At 40.3% G+C, this 12,683-nt stretch overlaps 1 pseudogene; it reads left to right on the top strand.

The window, feature by feature from the left end:
• Positions 1-1,069: 1,069 nt before the first annotated feature.
• On the top strand, positions 1,070-3,210 carry LOC125174436 (peptidyl-prolyl cis-trans isomerase A-like; annotated as a pseudogene).
• Positions 3,211-12,683: the final 9,473 nt, after the last annotated feature.

Genomic DNA, 12,683 nt, shown 5'->3' with positions numbered 1-12,683 from the left:
ATAACAAAGGAAATACTATATTTTCCTTACAGGTTAGTAAAAACATTGGCATTTTTTTTTCTCTCTGGAGTTTAACACCCCATCTCCCAGGTATCTATCCCTGGGCCTCTTGGGAACTCTTGGGCACCAGATTAAGAGCCCCTGAAAGAGAAAATCCAAACAAGAGGCATAATGATCAGGTATAAGCACCTCTTTTTCTTAAGTCTATCCTCAAGGCAACAACAATAATAATGATTAATCATGATAGTAACAATAGCAACCATTTATTGAGTTCCTTCGATGGGTCAGTTACTATACTTAGTTTCTACACATATTATTTCACGGAAATCTCTCAGCATTCCTAGGAAGTGTTGCTTGTCTCCAATGTACAGAGTCAAAGCTCAGAGAAGTTACGTAATATGCCCAAGGCATATTATGATATGACTTCAGGTCAATCTAACATGAAAACCCATGCTTTGCTGGTTTCTGTCCTTGGCCCCCTCTTCCTCCTCTGCTACCCCTGCCCAGGTGCTGGGGTCTTGTCTCCTCCAACACTGACTCAGCCTCTCCACTCACCCAAGGGGAGCTTTGACAGGTCCCTGTGACCCTCAGTCATCCCACCCCAGAGCTGAAGTTTGAGTGACTCAAAGTTTTCCCTAGTTTGTAAATTCTTTAATAGTAGACATTGCCATTTTCCAGAGGAAATAGCAAAATAAATCACCTTCTACCCTAGTTTATTTATATTTATAGCTCACATGGTGGGTCTATAATATTCCAAACCCTTCAATTTGACTGGAAATTCCCTCAGAGATTGTACCAAAACAGCTTATTATATCACCCGGCAACATAAAAGCAATACAATTACTGTAGAATCTGAGTCATCTGAATAGCACACATGGCCCAAAGGTTAGATAGTTCCCTCTGAGTATAAATTTACCATAGTTGCCAAATTTATAAATAACTTGCTAGATATAGGGAATCTCTTGAAGTAAAGTCTGAGGAAATTGATGGAGCATTACCTTCACCACAATTTGTTTCTTGTACGCATGTGAGACCCTTTTGACTATGTTTCCTCTGATGCTTACCCACCATGAGAACAGGTATGGGATTTGGTGCAAATTTTCAGAAAAGCAACATTCTGTAAGGTCTGCATATCCTTTTTAACCCAGTGTATGTGTGTATGTGTCTATCTGTCTATTCTATCTATCTACCTATCATCTGTCTACCTACCGTCTACCTCCCTATCTATCTATCTATCTATCATCTATCTATATATCTATAACTTCTAGTAATTTATTTTAGGAAAATCATTAAGGATATTTGATTTTAGCCTTGCAGATGCCACCACCCGGAGCCCCCTGAGCCTCCCAGCCACAGTCAACTCCACCGAGTTCTTCAACATTGCTATGGATGGCAAGCTCTTGGGTCAAATCTCCATCGAGCTGTTTGCAGACAAAGTTCCCAAGATAGTAGAAAACTTTCATGCTCTGAGCACTGGGGAGAATGGATTTGGTTATAAATTTTCCTGCTGTCACAGGATTATTCCAGGATTTATGTGCCAGGTGACTTGACTTCATAATCCATAGTGGCAAGTCCATCTGTGGGGAGAAATGTGATGATGAGAATTTCATTCTGGATCACACAGGTCTTGGTATCTTGTCCATGACAAATGCTGGACCCAACACAAACAGTTCTCAATTTTTCATCTGCACTGCCACACCTGAGTGGTTGGGTGGTCGGCATGTGGTTTTTGGCAAAGTGAAAGAGAGCATGAATATTTGGAAGCATAGACTTCTTTGGGTCCAGTAATGGCAACACAGCAAGAAGACCACCAGTGCTGATTGTGGAAAAATCTAATAATTTGGCTTGTGTTTTATCTTAACCACCAGCCCATTCCTTCTGTAGCTCTGGAGGGCATCCCTTCACCCCCATCGACTAGAAATATCCCATAATCTTTGTGCTTTCACTGCAGTTCTATGGGTTCCATATTCTCCTTATTCCCCTCCAAGTGTAGCTTGATTGCAAAGTTAAATTTATGATTATGAAATAAAACCTAAACAAATAAACAAAAAGATATTAAGTTCCAGGGATAATTTTGGGAGTAGTATTTATACCAAGAAAAATAACAAGAGCCTAAATGTCCAACAAGGAACTGGTTTGGTAAAATGTCAGCACAATAAAATTTTATTTATATTTATATTTATATTTATATTTATATTTATATTTATATATATGAACTAAAAAGTAATTTTGGTTAGATTCTGGGTGATTTTTGTCTTGATTCATTTTGCCTATCTATACCTACTAACGTTTTTACAATAAACACATATTACATTTGGAAAGAAAGCAAAAATGAGAAAACAAATATTCATTCCTGAAATCATTCAGGGAGTCGTCCACAGTCTTTGAAGGAAAATCCCCAAGTGTATGAGAAAACCATTGTTCCTTTCGGTGGACAGAGGAGTCATTCTTCAGTGAACTCTGGAGAATAATTGTGCAGGAAATTAGCTGAAGGGCTGGGCCAGGTGAGACAGGCAGTAACCACAGGCTAAAAATATTGTGGGGAGGCCATAATTCCCACTCTGTGTTTGGGAAATGTAAGTACGTGGTGTCTACTTAGTCTAGCTACCAAATAAGATTTTTATAAATATCAGCTACATATCTGTTTTTCCATTCTTAAAAATGAAAGCAATGAAATGCTTTTACTTTGAGAATTGGCCTTTTATCAGGGCTTTTTGTAGCACAGCTTGAATTTTCCTCATTTTCCTCTTCTGAGATGAGAGGGATGGTCAACAATGGGGTTATAGGACACGGTCCAGCCTGGTTTGTGGAGATGATTCACAGCACATTATATAGAGAAATTGTCACCCACCCCAGGCTAGTAAAAATGGTCCTTCCTCCCCTTTTAACACAAAATAATTTTTGTGTTTGTTCATCTTTGTCAATTTAGATACTTTTTAAAAAAGTGAGCCAGGTTGGGATCTCACAGAATACTTAACTCCCTATTGTTTAAGGCAATCCCTTGGCTAAAGTAGATGTTCTAAAACTGCACTCAGTTCTGTCAATAATCTCTGACACCTAGGTTAAGTTTTTAACTTTTTAAACTTTTATTGAAATGTCAATGTTTTACATGTAGTAAAATGCACACAAAACTGTGTAGCTCAGTGAATTTTTTTAAATTTCAATTTATTTTTGAGAGAGACAGAGAGAGCATGAAGGGGGGGAGTGACAGAGAGAGAGGGAGACACAGAATCCAAAGTAGGTTCCAGGCTCTGAGCTGTCAGCACAGAGCCCAACGTGAGGCTCAAACTCATGAACCCCAAGATCATGACTTGAGCCGAATCCAGATGCTTAGCAGACTGAGCCACCCAGGTGCCCCTACCTCAGTGAATTTTTACATATGTTTATACACATGTAACCACCATCTAGATCAAGATGTAGGACTCCCAGCACTCAGACAACTCTCTCGTGTCCTCTCCGAGACAGTATGTACCTACCATCACCACACACACTCAGAGTAACTACAGTTCTGATTTCTATCACCATAGATTAGTTCTGTATGTGCTTGAACTTTATAGAAATTGAATAATAAAGCATGCTTTCCTTGTGTCTGGTTTTTCTCACTGAACGTTATTTGTTGAATGTTGACTCCTGAAATATCAGCAGAACGATCTGTTCATGAGACAACGCTGAATGTATTGCTTACGGCCATCAGGGAGAATACCACCTTGAAAGAACTTTCATTGGAGGGAGAAGGAAAAGGCTGAATTTGAGATTTTGATTCTGGTTCAGGTGAGTCTTTCAGTGCGAAGACTTGAACAGGATTTGTAGGAATTCTGTCATTTAGAACTGTGGGAAAAGCATGGCAAGGATTTTGAGGTGAAAGGTTCAAAGACTCCTGAGATATGAACTCTTGATGTTTTCTATTGAAGAGATGATGGGGTCTTTTGGGAAGTTCTATAATGAAAAATAAAGTTATTTGCCTGGGCAAGAGTATCCTGGAATAGTAAAGCTATGTTAATGAAGACTATGGAGTAATAAAATCATGGTAATATAGACAGTAAGCTGTGGAGCAGTTTATGGTTTTAGTCCTCAGTGTCCAAGTGGGGGTTGGAAGGTAGGTGGTTTCAATTTGTAATAATTTTGGTATTCATCTGTGTTGTCTTATGTAGCAGGAGTTTGTTCTTGTCCTTTGCTGTATAGTGTTCCATTATTTGAAAATAATACAGTTTATTTACTCTGATTCTATTAATGGATATTTGGGGTGTTTCCAGCTTTTGTATCTTTGGAAATATGTTCTTATGATCATTCTTGTACGTGTTTTTTGGTGCATATAGTACAAGTGTTGGTTTGTTTGCTTTTGCCTTGGTAAGGACTCAAACTGCCAATAGAGGTTCTTTTGTTGTGCTCTAGTTAGCATCCTAGGGAGCCCAGAGTTTCCCCCTGGCCCAGCACCCGCAAGGTTTGGCTCATCTCTTGATCCAAAGGATTTTCAATCAGTCACTAGTTCAGTATATATGAACTGACCACTACATGCCCTGTCCTGTACAAGGTGCTGACGACCCAGCTGTAAACAATATTTTACAAGCTCTAGTAGGCAGAGTCCTTGACCATGTGGCTCACCATGGTATTCATGGCTCCTAGAATAATGCCCGGCAGGTAGCAGGTACTCAATGATCAGTGGGTCAGCAAATCTCGTCTGCTGCCTGTTTTCGTAAATGATGTTTTGTGGAAAGACAGCCATACTCATTTGTTTACATAGTGTCTATGGTTTCCTTCCTGCTGCAGTGGCAGAATGGATAATTGTGAAAGTTAACTTATGTTCCCACAAGACCTGAAATATTTACTATCTAAATCTTTACTGAAAGAGTTTGCTGACGTCTAGTCTAGCTGGCCATTTGTCTCACTAAAAATTGACACTTCCATTACAACAGGAGAAGAATGGGTATTTTTGTTATTTTTAAGCTTATTATAGAAATTAAAAAACATTTTAATAAGTAGAGAGAGAAAAAAATGAAATTGGTTTACCGGCCAACCAGCTAGAAGAATGGATACTAGGGAATATATTAGTTTCCTAGGGATGCCATAACAAAGTACCACAAACTGGGTAGCTCAGAGCAACAGAAATTTATTTTCCCCCGGTTTTGGAGGCCAGAAGTCCAACATCAATGTGTCAGCAAAGCCATGCTCCCACTGAAGTTGCTAGGGAAGGATTTGTTTCAGGACTCTCCCCTAGCTTCTGGAAGTCTCAGGCATTCCCTCCACTTGTAAAAGGACACCCTTTCCCTATGTCTCTTCATGTAGACTTGTCTCTGTGCATATCTATATCTGTGTCCAAATTTCCCATTCTTAGAAGGACACTAGTTGAATTGCATTAGGGTCCACCCTAATAACCTCTTGATTAATTTGATTATCTCTGTAAAAACTGTATTTCCAAATACAGTCACATTCTGAGGTACTAGGTATTAGGACTTCAACATATCTTTCTTGAGGGGACACAATTCAGCCCACAACAGAGGAAATACTAGCTGTCTCTGGGACTTCATTAGCACCTTCTAAACTAAACAGATGTCCTATGAGACCTCTTTGGAAAAAGTCTGGGAAATAGTACACACAAGACAAATCTTCCTGAAGATTCACCACACCCATTAACATTCCATAAACTCTGAGAAGTCTTCTTGTAAAACCTGTTTAACTCAAAACTTCCCAAATTATTTAACTCACAGACCCTAGGGCTGTAGCTTTGGAAAGAAAGTAAATAGCAGATAAGAAGAGAATCACGGATTTGGAAACATGATAAACTTGTAAAGGGACAATAGATGATAGAGGTCAGAGGAAATTTTTAATGATGACCAGGAACTTAGGATGAAAGAAAAAAAAATTCTCAATATAATTAGCTGCTGCCTGTTCAATGTACAGAAACTCTGATGTGCTTTATCTACATCTGCTATTCTTGAATAGCTATGCAGGGTTACCACCCTTCTGGATCTTGCTCCAATTCCCTAGGAGAATATTATGTGTCCTTCAAGGACCCCAGCTCCCTAGGTTTGTAAGGAGTTCCGATTTCCAATGTCACAATTTTGGAAATGAAAGTTTCTACTGTAGCTGTCTTGGTCTCCAAGTGGGAGATGTCTCTGAATGGGACAGACAATAGAATTTCAGAGATATAAGTAACTTAATTATAAGTCATTTCATTCCTCCATAGTTTAGGGTCAAAGCTAGATCTTCCACCAACTCCATTTCCAAGTCCCAATGTGTTAATCGTGGGATGTGCTTGTATGTGAGTGTGGGCACTGGTATATGTAACCTACAAACCCTTGCAAAGACTGAGAAGAAACTTCCCTCTGCATTTGCCTATGCATCCTCTTGTGCATGGGTGTAGAGGTATGGGGAGCAAGGACATGCCATGGATGTGAGGTAGGCAAAGCTTGAAGTTAGAAAGAGACAGAAATGAAATGACATATTAGTAACCAGTTTCTGCAAAGGCAAGTTGGATGATTCAGTCTTTAGCACCTCTGGCTAGAGGGTTAGGGTGTCCTGTGAGTCAGGTAATCTGTGAGCAATTAGGCGTCTTTGGCCCAGGGAAGCGTCACACTAGAGGCGATGGTGAGTCTCACCTTGTATAATGAGAGAAGTATTCATATTCACATCTTCAGGACTCCCTATGCAGATGAGAACATCAGGGTTTGGAAGCTTGTAGATGTGCTAGGTGGGAGAACTGCACCCAGATATAGAGAAAGTATGAGGAGGGCTGCAGAGGCTCCCTTGACCTTCCCTGAGCACCACACTTTTCTTGGCTCCACACCTTTTACTCTCCCATCACCTCTGCTTCTGGGGTAAAGCAAACTAAATGAAATGGTTTCCATAGACCACAAGGGGGTGGTTCTATTTTCCTTTCTGAAGATTTCTTTTTTTCTTTGAAAGTCATCCCCCCTTTTATTAAAGACAATTTTTTTTTAAGTTCGTTTGTTTATTTTGAGAGAGAGAACATGAGTTTGAGCGGGGTGGGATAGAGAGAGGGAGAGAGAAAGAATCCCAATCAGGCTCCATGTTGTCAACTTGGAGCCCAGTGTGGGGCTTGAACTCATGAACCGTGAGATTTGACCTGAGCTGAAATTGAGTCAGCCACTTAACCGACTGAGTCACCGAGATGCCCCTCACTTCCCCTTTAATGCCTCAGGGAATTAAATGACAACTGGACTCTGACTTTGACTTTTACCAAATAACAAGCACATTTGAATAACTAAAGGTCCACAGAAATTTGATTAGCCAAAGGACCATGCAGAATGGGTGCTGGTTTTCACTCAGGAACCTGGGATTTGGGTTATGACTGGTGATCTTGGAGAAGTCATTTTTTTTCTCTCTGAGCCTCAATTTCCTAATTTGCAAAGTGGAGATAATAATGTAATCTCTAACTGCCTATCAGGATTAGGATGGTCAAACTAGATCCTATATGAGATCATTGTAATTTATAAAGTTTTGTGTCATATTATTGTTATTTTGTCCATGAATAAAAGGATTAGAATAGTAGTTCCATTCTATTATCACTCTCATTAATTCTTGCCTCATCATCATCTTCCTCACCCAAGTCATGAACTCTGGGATTCAGGAGCCACCCAACATGTGAAGACTTTGCATATAACTTCTTCTTCCTTTGAACTTTAGAAAAGGAGCTCAACTCTGTATGTTAAAATCACCCAGCAACTAGGCACCAATATCTCTCATGAACATAGAGGTAAGAATTCTCAACAATCTAGTAGCAAATCAAATCTTAACAATGTATAAAAAGAATTATCTATCACAGCTAAGTGGGATTTAGCTCATGAATGCAAGTCTGGTTCAACATTTAAAAATCAATTAACGTAATCTGCCACATGAACAGACTAAAAAAGAAGAAAAATTACATCTCATACCAATATATGGACAAAATCCAACGCCCATTCATGATAACAAAACAAAACAAAACAAAACAACTCTTGTCAAACTAGGAATAGAGGGAATTTCCTCAACTTGATAAAGAATATCTACAAAAATCCACAGCTAACATCTTAAGTGAATAACTAGAGTGTTTTCTGCTAAGATCAAGAGCAAAGCAAGTATGTCCCCTCTCATCACTCCTTTTCAACATCATACTGGAAGTCTTAGCTAATAAAACAAAACAAAAATGATATAAAAGGCATACAGATTGGGAAAGAAGAAATAAGCTGGTTTTGTTTACAGCTGACATGATTGTCTCTGTAGGAAATCCAAAAGAATCAACAAAAAAACTCCTAGAACTAATAAATGATTTTAGAAAGTCGCTCACTGATCTGTAGCAAGAAGGGCAAATTTCTGGAATATATGCTGCAAACTCACTTGTCCTGTCACCCATGGCAGACCTCACTGACCTTTCCCAAAATCTTTCCCAGTGAGCCCAGACATGGCCTTAGGATCCTTCTCAGCCCATCAGGTGGGCATCAATAATTGATCAGAGTTTGCCAGTGGAATCCCCTTTGTCATCTCTGCTTTATAGATTCACCCCATCTCCAAACCAGGGTCGGCTTTGCTGGATCTTCTTTCCCCCTAGTCCTGCCTCCTTATCCATGACTTGAAAAGTTTGGTGTTTTCACAGGAAAGCTCTCCAACAGAGTCTGAACAGACTCTGTGACGGCTGCTCAGGCTCTAGGACAAAGCTGTACCTTCATACTGTGCTTAGTCTTTAGCTCTCAAGGACTTTCTGCAAACATTAACTCATTTATTTGAAAAGTCTGGGGCTATGAGGACTAATGAGATAATGCTGATGAAACACTCTGTGTTCCCAAGATGAAAGACAGCAGGCTATTCATATAAAAGGCATTTTTAGAGGCTACTGAAAATTCTCACAGGGGTTGGCTGCCTTTTTCGCTTTGCTGTGAATATCGTTTAAGGCCAGGAGACAAGGCCTCACTACTGTTCTTTAGAGAAGGCTCGGTGGTGTGGGAGGGGTAGCGGTGAGAACAGCTTGGTAGCACTCCTGCATCTATCACTTTCTAGTTTTATTATCTTAAGCAAGTTTCTTAATGTCTCTTAGCTTATTTTCCCTCCTATGTCCAATGGGAATGATAACGTCTAGTTCAGATAATGTATGTGAGAATAGACACTTGATGTCAGCTCTTCTAAGGAGTTGGGCCAGCTTGGGCTGATTTTATAGAGCCACACAAGCAGTATATTTGCACTTTAGTAAGAGGAAATGTAGAGGATGGTGATGATTAAAAATCCAGAAAAGAGCCTTTCTCTGACTAACACGAGAATTAGGAGTGCTCAACTCTTTTAGAAATTCCCCTTATTGATCTTTAATTAAAAACAAGAGCCATGATGAGCCCAGCATGGCTCTAGAAGTCAGGTTGTATCCATTCATACAGCTGACCTCTCTATTCAAAACATACTAAGTGGTTGCTCCACACCAAGCTAAATAATGGGGATGAAAAACAAAGCTGTCATTTTCCCAATGTGTGAGAAGAAATCCCTGCTGCAAAATACAGATAACACATTTCATTAATTCTAAGATGCACATTTTCATCACACTGTAACATACCTGAAATTGGAGTGCATCTTAGACCTATCACAGTTTAAATAACAGCACTTCCTTCTTTTATTAATGCATCACAGAATAAATGGAGCATCTTGCAAATGATGACATCAGATTCAGTGAAATACAGCAATAGCTATCTCTCAGGACTATTTGCGGGTTAAAGGGAGTAAATTGGAAAAGCACCTGTATTTATGATCTACTGCTTCATAGCAGATAACCCCAAAATTTAGCAGCTTAAAGCAATAAACTTTTTTTTTTCCCTCATGGTTTCGGTGGCCAGGAATCCAGGAGCAGTTTAACTCAGGTTCTAGGTCAGGGTTGCTTATCAGGCTGCAAAGGGAACTGGGTCTACTGTCATCTGAGGTTTGACTGGGCATGGAGGATCCACTTCCAAGATCATTCATGAAGCTGTCAACTGGAGGCTTTAGTCTCTGCAATGTAGCCTTCTCCATTGAGCTGCTTATGACAAGGCATCTGGCTGATCCTAGAGTCAGTGGTGTGTGTGTGTGTGTGTGTGTGTGTATGTGAAAGAGACAGAGACAGAGAGAGAAAGGCCCAAGATGAAAAGATTGAAGCTGCAGGTGTTTATACCTAGTCTTGGAAGTTACATACTGTCTCTTCTGCCACATTCTGTTGGTTACACAGACCAACACTGGTACAAGATAGGAGGGTGAGGAACACTGGGTGCCATCTTGGAGACTATCATAGTACCTAACACACTGAAGGATGAAAAGAAAGTCAGAAATAAATATTAGTTTTTCTCCCTGTGTAGTACTCTCCTTTTTACCTCATATAAATTCTGTTGGAAGAGATTGGGTCTTCATTTAGGTTTATACCACCATCCAACTCATACTTTCAGTTTGCACAGCTATCTAGCTGGAGTGGCAAATGTAATGAAAGTGAAAAGATGTCAAAGAGAAGTTTCTGTGTTTGACAACTTGGTGTGGCTGGGGATGGAGACCTTCCCTTCTGGCTTGTGTTCAAAATGGAGAATCTTAGGATTTTACCGATCTCTCTTTATAAAAAAAAATGCATCCAAATTTAGAGGCTAATCATCCAAGAGAACTCAGCCACCTTAGGGCTTCTGACCTTCATAGAGGGATGGTTTGGCACCACATGATGGCCTAAATACAAGAGCTCACAGGATCTCAGACCTAGAATCTTTTGTTAGGACGTAAGGAAACTGGCTAAGCACATCATCATTTGCCAGTGTAGTGAAAAAAATAAACAGATGATTGTAAAATTCTGGAGCCATCAAATCCTGATTTCCAAGTATTATTGGAAATAAGAAGCCTGGTTATTCACAAATGATTTTAGAGCAGGCCTGGATACTGTCCCATGTACCCTAAGTCTATGGTTCTGGAAGTGTGGTTCTGGCCCAGCATCATCAGCGTCACTTGGGAACTGATTTAAAATGCAAATTCTCAGTCCTCACTTCAGATCTGCTGAATCAGCCCACATGGGAGTGGAGCCCAGTGAGGCTTCTGTGTTTTAATAAGCAGGTGATTCTGATGCCTACTCAAGTTTGGGAACCACTGCTCATTGTAAAATCCTTTCCTTTGATGTAAGATAGATCCCAACTGTCCCTCCATCTGCCCTCCACACACACACACAAAGCAAAAACTAAATTACAGTGTTTGGGGATGCACTTGGGTAATACAATTATGAAGAAAAGTAAGGAAGTGATTACTGTAAAATCAGGAGAGTGGTTACTTTTGGAGAAAAGGGAGGGAGATATGGGTTGTGTAGGAAGGCGCACATGGAGGGCTTCTGGGATAGGAATGTTACCCATTTGAAGGAGTGTGGGATCACCCACTATGTGTCCAGCATGTGCTTTAGGAAGGTAGAGACAATGCAAATATGATGGCTGGGGATGGACACATTCATATCCCTAGTTCCAGCACAGAGTAGCAGTGCTATTCTTTTCATAAAAGTAGAGTCTCAAACAAATGAAACCCAGTAAAATATAGTGGTTTTCCCACACCAGCAATCAATTTTCCAATACTCTGAACATCAACAGTTGTCTGACATTTTCCTCTAATTTAATTCTGATTATAATTACCTGGAGTTAGTGTCAGATTCCACAGATTTAAGAGCTCAGTCCCATAAGACTGTGTGATCTATGTATCTCTTGGCTGGGACAGCCATGCCTGGGGATGATATGACCTGATAAGATGGATGCTGGCTTCACTATACATAGATTTGGTGGGAACCCCTTATTGGGTTACTTTGCACCCAAGATGGAGAGAGGGACAGGGAAAGTGTAGAGCAGAGTGAGGTGACTCCAAAGACCAGCAGCAGTTTGAACTCAGCAGTCCTTGGAGAAAGATGTGTGTTCAGTGTGGAAGCAGATATTGAGGAGTCCACCTTAACCATTCGCTTTGACTTATTTCTATCTCCTATCCGGCTGCTACTTAATCCCTTGGCCCTCCTAGCCTGGTAGTATCTTCAGAAATGGAGACGCAGGGTAGTGTTGCAGAAAGAGCACAAGACTAGGGGTCAGGGCTTTCATCCCAGGTTTGCCCCCTGACTTGAGTAAGTTCACTCCCTTCTCAATGCCCGTGACATTAGACCAGACCATATATAAGCAGATTATAGTAAAAACATGCACAGGGCTGGAATTGGAATTGGAAGGATAAAATACCTCTAAGGGCATTGGATGTATTTCCCATCATGCAGATATTATATTACAGATCTATAACTTCATTGAAAAATAAAGATGATAGAATGAAAACGTATTTGGTATTATTTTATCGTAGCTTTGTAACAGGAGTTAATCTTTCTTGTATCTCTTTGTTTCTTTAGTGAGAGAAGTGGAAGTTACTTTTCCTAGTGCCAGGGTAGAAAATGGCTACGTGGACTTCCCCAGGGGAGTTTTCCCTTAGGAGGATACATATCAATTTACACTGTAGAAGACAGGTAAGTAAAGGGTGAGGAGCCCTGAACATCCAGGGAAAGATGAAATAGAGAGGCCCTTTATGTTTGGAGAGTTGGGGGGTAGGGGATAGGTGGTGGAACGAATGCCGGCACTCCACCTCTTGGGGATCACTAGAGTGAAAGGACTGAGAGAATTCTGTAGACAGTGGAATCCATTCCGACTCAGAGATTCAGGGGCCAGCTCTGCGTGTACAGAGACTAAAAGAGCTGGGTTGAA

The sequence above is a fragment of the Prionailurus viverrinus genome, chromosome C2 (genome assembly GCF_022837055.1).
Source record: "Prionailurus viverrinus isolate Anna chromosome C2, UM_Priviv_1.0, whole genome shotgun sequence".
Classification (NCBI taxonomy): Eukaryota; Metazoa; Chordata; class Mammalia; order Carnivora; family Felidae; genus Prionailurus; species Prionailurus viverrinus.
Note: the sequence above shows the minus strand (reverse complement) of the source record. Positions and strands in the feature narration are given on the sequence as shown.